Genomic DNA, 7,063 nt, shown 5'->3' on the forward strand with positions numbered 1-7,063 from the left:
GGGGCATTACTATCCAAAGGGGGGAACAGATACTGGTATAAGAGTCTTCTTAGCACTCACCCCGGGAGACATTTGCAATTTGTCTGTTCTGATCATTGATAAATAAAGAGTTAAGGGTTATCCTAAAGGGGAACTGTTGTAGCTTTATAAATGCACCCAGAAGTTGTAGACGTTTGATGATTAAGCAGGCATTACCCTTTGTTGGGCATTTAATTGCAATGACACTTGCCCTTTGATGAGCAATTGTATCCATGTATCCAAGCCTTTGTGAGCGTATCTCTGATGGACTGTGAAAATAACTACATTATATTCAGGTTGTTGTTTTTTTTTTTTTTTTTCTTCCTCAAATGGGGATTTGACTGAATCCAAATCCTATTAAATTCTTTGATTTGGCTAAAATTAAAAAAAAAAATGAAAACTTTAAAATGGCTGGCCCAAAATCTGGGTTACACTAAAACTGGTGGAAAGTAACATTTATAGGATAAATAGGTGTTTTTAAGAAAATTGACCAAAATTATGCACTAAATTGTGGGACAAACCAGCTGAAAAGGGTTGTTTACCTTTGTACAACATTCACAAATCTAACAGTTCACTTTAATAGAAACAATAGTTAACAAAAAATGTTCAGCTGAAGAGATTTTTACCTCTGGATCATCGATGGTTGCAGGAAAGATTGTAATTGTAATGTGTATGGCCACCTTGAGTCTGAGCTTTCAGAAGGAGCCAGCGCTACACATTAGAACTGCTTTCAACTAACCTATTGTTTCTCCTACTCCCATGTAACTGGAGGAGTCCCAAGCCGGACTTGGATTTCTTACTATTGAGTGCTATTCTGATACCTACTGGGAGCTGCTTTCTTTCTACCTTCCCATTGTTCTGCTGATCAGCTGAAGGGGGTGGGGTGGCATGATGCAAATTGAGTATGATGCAGTTGATCTTCATTTCTTATTATTTTTAGTTTTTAAATTATTTCAATTTATGTTTAGCAACTCTCCAATTTGGAATTGGAGTCAGAAGGCACATAATATAAACACTGTAACAAGTAAATAATGAAGACCAACTGCTTAGAATTGGACATTCAATAACTTAAAGATGCATTTCACAATGCACTGATTTTTCCCCCCCAGAATTCTTGCGTCAATGCTTGTGCAAAGCGGGTGTTAAATCGTGTGCAGCTGTGCTGCATTTGGCTGAAGGTCACTGCATCTGATGCGTCAAAATCAGTGTAAATCGGATGCAGTAGCGCTGAATATTTTTTGCAGTCTGCCTGGCATCATTTCCAGCGTTCGCTTGTGTCAGTTCTGGTTTTTGGTGTGCAAATGATGTCTGAACCCTTTTCTTAAGCCACAAGTGTGCAGGGTGCTGAGGGAACCCTGGAGCTGCCGCCTACTCAGGAGGTGACTGTGGCTCCAGGGTTTGCATAGCTCTGTACACTAAACGGTGCAGAAGCAATCAGTTTGGAATGAAAGGCAGAAAGGACTGATTGCGCCAAGCGCAACTATGCAGAAGAGCTCTCCTCCCGGTGCCAAACTTGTACTGCTTCCCATCCGTTCACGTGTGTGCAACAACGGCTACGTGTCCCTCCTTCTTAATTTGGCACTGTGATCAGGGACAGTTGGGGTGGGAGCAGGGCCGGAACTAGGGGTAGGCAGAAGAGGCAGCTGCCTAGGGCGCAATGATTGAGGGGCGCCAGGCAGGAGCCTCTCCTGCCTACCCCTAGTGCTACTTTGTCATTGCCTCCGCCACTTGTCATTAGCGGCGGAGGCAATGACCGATCTAATCACCCCGCCCCCCCTGCACCGCCTCCTGTGCTTTGGCGCGCATGCGCCGTTCGGGGGGGGGGGGCGGGGAGGTGGGCGGAGTTGGCCGACTGGGTTGCCTAGGGCGCCCGGTCAGCTTGGCCCGCCCCTGGGTGGGAGAGTGGGCCTGGGTTGGTGAGGCCCACCAGAATTTTTCCCGGTGTCCCTCTGGCCCAGTGCAACACTAAAACCAGGGCAAGGCTCCCATTAAAATGCATCAGAACAGGAAGGGAATGCACAAAATAAAAGCAATCTTGCATGGCTTTATCCAAATAAGGTCCTGGATTTGGTGGTTATTTAGCCAAATCTTTTGTGGAGGATTTGATACTCCTCCCAATCCAAAAATGATAGGTTTGGCGCCTCCCTAGTACTTTATGCAACTTCGAAGGACATGCGAGCACATGCCAACCTGAAAGTATTTACAGCACAATGCACAAGTGCACTCCATCTTCGTGGTTACCTAGCAACCGTACCGCCACAGTGAGGGGGGCCTTCATCAAATAAGTTAAGAGATCGTGGCCGCATAATAAGATGCGAGTGGAAACAGACGGATAATCGGCAGGGCTCAGCAGTGACAAAACGACGATGTGTTATCCTTTGCGCATAAATTACAGTGAGGAAGCAGCTGCTACCTACTCGCGTGCGGGCTCCAGCACAGCCAGAATTTCTTTTAAAAAAAAAACCCTAAAATTCCGATCATTGTAATGACACCCATTGAGTGCCTGAGCGGAAAATATAATTTGCTGCGCAATAATTTGCTCAGCCGAAGATATGTACTTTATCCGCTTACACGTATTCTATTCCCGTCAGGGATGAGATTACAGATTCATGCCAGCTCCTGCCTTTTCCCCATTATGACCGCTGATCTCCCACACAAAGACGTTTATTTTAAAAAAAGTGCATTTGAATGATTTTGAAGCTCGAAAATAAAACAGGAAAACAAGTTTCGGGGTTTTTTTTTTTCTTCCATTCGCACAACGAGGCGTGCAAATCATTTACACCTCAAAGTCGGCGCCGTTAAACATGCTAATAAGGCACTGGGGATTAAGGAGCAACCTTTTTTCTATTAATCTTTTAACTCTTTCCTAAACTAACACGCTGATACGGAATCCAACCGAGATTTCAATTTGTTTTTTTTTTTTCAAATTTATAAAATCGGTTTTAAAAGAATTTGGAAGAAATGTAAAATCGTTGCAATCTCTGCCTTTTGGACGGTTGGTTAGGTGGCAGTGAGATGAAATTTAATATGTTTGGATGCAGGCGCCCCCCCCCCCCCATACTCTCTCGCAGTGTCACCATCTGCTCGTGGCCCCCGGTAGGATGCTGCCTTTGAGATAAGGACGCTGTTTTGAACTGAATTTTTTTGCACCCCCTTGCTTCCCTTTACTATCGGCTCCCTGCCCATTTCTCTGATTCTTACCGTTGGCTTTCAGTGCAGGACTAAACATGCTAAGAAGAACATTAATGTGGGGTCGGGCACCCTAAATCGGGACATGCAGAATTACAAAGAAAACTAATTAGGATGTGGCACTATTTTGGAACCCTTGTAGCAATCAATTCCCCTCTTAAACAAACTGGCTCTCTGACATAAATGCCTGTGCATTCCATTGTGTGGGTAAAGTGATTCTAGTGCCCCCTTCTTATAGGCACTGCTCAGTGGCATAACTATAGAGGATGCAGACCGAGGTTGGGGGGGGGGCTGGGGGACAGAGGGGCCTGGGGGGGTCTTTCTTACCTGTGACCAAGTCAGTCATAACAGGATTCCAGGAAGAAATTCCTTTAGGCTCTTAGAAAAGTCCCATTTACATGGGTTTATCCTATAGACTAATGCTGACCCACTGGGTTTTCAATGCAAAAGCCAGGATAATAGCTGATCAGATTCCCAACTACAGACCGGTTTCGCCCTTCTTGGGGCTCATCAGTGTAGTGCAGGGTTTTCTGATCAGCTTAGGTAGAGCCAGGAGTGGGGATACACAAGCTTGTTTGTGTATTACCTGTGACCAGGGAGGGAGGACGCGGTGGCAGAAGACGTGGGTTGGAGACAGGGCAGGGAGTGGGCGCATAGTGGTCCGAATAGGGCTGGGGGGGCCTGGTGCATCCTAGTTACGTCCCTGCCACTGCTGGCATTCGTACCACCTACAAACCTCCTGGACTGGCAATCTGTATATTATGGCAAATATCAAAGGGGTGGCTGTAAGTTGCCATATACATTCTTAGTCGGCTTGATGGACACATGTTTGGGTTTGGGTACAGTTATGGAATCCGTTATCCAGAAAGTTCCAAATTACAGGAAGACCATCTCCCGCAGGTTCTATTATAAGCAAATAACTTTTGTTTTTATAAGTGATTTTCTTTTTTTTCTCTGTACTCATGAAACAGTGGCATGTACTTGATCCCAACTAAGATGTAATCCCCCTTATTGGGGGCAGAACAGTCCTATTGGGTTTATTTAATGGTTAAATGATTCCTTTTTCTCTGTAATAATAAAACAGTACCTGTACTTGATCCCAACTAAGATATAATTACCCCTTATTGGGGGCAGAACAGCCCTATTGGGTTTATTTAATGGTTAAATGATTCCTTTTTCTCTGTAATAATAAAACAGTACCTGTACTTGATCCCAACTAAGATATAATTACCCCTTATTGGGGGCAGAACAGCCCTATTGGGTTTATTTAATGGTTAAATGATTCCCTTTTCTCTGTAATAATAAAACAGTACTTGTACTTGATCCCAACTAAGATATAATTACCCCTTATTGGGGCAGAACAGTCCTATTGGGTTTATTTAATGGTTAAATGATTCCCTTTTCTCTGTAATAATAAAACAGTAGCATGTACTTGATCCCAACTAAGATATAATTACCCCTTATTGGGGGCAGAACAGCCCTATTGGGTTTATTTAATGGTTAAATGATTCCCTTTTCTCTGTAATAATAAAACAGTACCTGTACTTGATCCCAACTAAGATATAATTACCCCTTATTGGGGGCAGAACAGCCCTATTGGGTTTATTTAATGGTTAAATGATTCCCTTTTCTCTGTAATAATAAAACAGTACCTGTACTTGATCCCAACTAAGATATAATTACCCCTTATTGGGGGCAGAACAGCCCTATTGGGTTTATTTAATGGTTAAATGATTCCCTTTTCTCTGTAATAATAAAACAGTAGCATGTACTTGATCCCAACTAAGATATAAATTAATCTTTATTGGTGGCAAAGCAATCCTATTAATTAATGTTTAAATGATTTTTTAACAGATTTGAGGTGTGGAGATCCAAATAATGGAAAGATCTTTTATACGGAAAACCCCAGGTCCCGAGTTTTCTGGATTATTTGGCCAACCCTTTTGTGGAGGATTCGATACCCATCTGAATCCAAATTATGACGTATGTGGCACATCCCTGGAATAAGTGACTCTAAATCATAAAAAGCTGCATATACAAGTTTGGCATAAATGTTTAAAAAAATCTGTCAAAAATAAATTGTTGCATTCGGTTGTCCCAAGTACTGAATCTAAACCTTGAGTATTTTATGAATCAGAGTCCTGGGCTGAGGGCATTGTTATTGGAATTTCTGGTCCAGACACGGCAAGCTTTACATTTTACACCAATGCCTTGGTGCTAGGGAACCCAAACACAGACATACTCTTTCCCACCGATAGTCCTGGCATGCTCTTTTGGCAGCGTCTCCCTATGGCCTATTTTAGCTTTATTTGCATTCAGGGCGCTGGGGCCCTCCATGAACACAAGCGCACAGTACCAAAATATTGGCCATGCCCCTTGTGTGTATAATATAAGCAGTTTATATAAAGAGTTCCATTGATTAATGTGCTAATAAGTCAGTCAGTTTATAGGGGGTCAGTGGAGTTTGTCCTAAGTTTGACCCCTTCCCACCTATCTGCCAGGGCCGGAATAAGGGGTAGGCAGAAGAGAAACCTTCCTATGGCACAAGGCTAGGAGAGGTGCCAGCAGGGTCGGACTGGGTCGCCGGGACACCAGGAAAAAACCTGGTGGGCCACGGCGTCCCAAACCCAACTCTTGCTGGCGATCCCCCGTCCGGCAGTGTTTCTTACTGTGATGTGTTAAACTTAAGGGCACTCAGGGGAGGACGTTGGGTGGGGGGTTAGGGACGCTCAGCGGTGGCCCCTAAGGGGTGCGGGGGACACGGCCGATGGGGGCACCTGCAGAGCCCCTGGGGCAGTAGCCCCGGTGGGCCCTGCACTCCCCCAGTCCGACTCTACACGTGTGTGCTCTTCTTTGCATGTGCGCAGGCGGGGGTGGGGGGTGGGTTGAGGTTGCAGGGGCAAGGTGACCGGCCAGGTTGCCTAGAGCGCCCAGTCGGCTTGGCCAGTCCCTGCTACCTGCCCCTGTCATTGCTTGATATGGAAGTTACGTGAGTTTTTGCATAAGTTACGTAAAGTGTGTAAGTTTAGGGGCCCATTGATATTGCTGTGAGGCCCAATAACTAATCAGTTGCAGTTCTTAAAAATAGTAAAAATAATGAATATGTCAATAGGTCAGTCTTTTGATTGACAATGGAGTTTATATGTGAGTTACTTAAGTTTCTTTGAAAATAACATTTTTGGATAAGTTATGTAAATTGTGTAAGTGTAGGGGTCCAGTGATGTTGCTGTGGGGCCCAATAACCAGTCATTCCCCTGCTGGAAAGTCCATGTAGAAGACACTGATATAATTCAGTTAACAGATCCCAATATAAACAGCTGATGTTACTCCATAATAAGCAGTATATAAATAGTTAAAATGAATAATAAAGTGCTAATAAGTCAGTCAGTTCATTGGGGGCAGTGGAATTTCCCTTAAGTTTTTTAATTCATTGGGGTCAGTGGGGTTTGTCCTTATAAAGTTTTGCTGTATTTGTCTTTTACAAGTTACTTAAGTTTTTAGGCAAGATATGTAGTTTTCAAAGCACTTTTTGCAGAAGTTACATTAAATTGCAAAAGTCTTTATGTGTAACTTACCTTATTTGCGTAAATTTCATTTAATCGGGCCTGTCACAGCTGTACCCCCTCTCCCCCCAATGGCGGCCCTGTTTGCATTACTTGTTATCTCTCCCATTTCCCCAGTGTGTGCAGGTGTCCTGTTCAGTCAGCGCGGCTCAGCATCCTCCCCTTGGGACCCGGGGACAGACCCATAAATGTAACCTTCCCAGTGACTGGATTACAAGAAGCTCACAATGGGAGTCTCAATGACTTTATGAGTCTCTCAGCACATTCCAGACTTTTGTGTCCCATTCTAAGTT

The sequence above is a fragment of the Xenopus tropicalis genome, chromosome 8, assembly GCF_000004195.4.
Source record: "Xenopus tropicalis strain Nigerian chromosome 8, UCB_Xtro_10.0, whole genome shotgun sequence".
Taxonomy (NCBI): Eukaryota; Metazoa; Chordata; class Amphibia; order Anura; family Pipidae; genus Xenopus; species Xenopus tropicalis.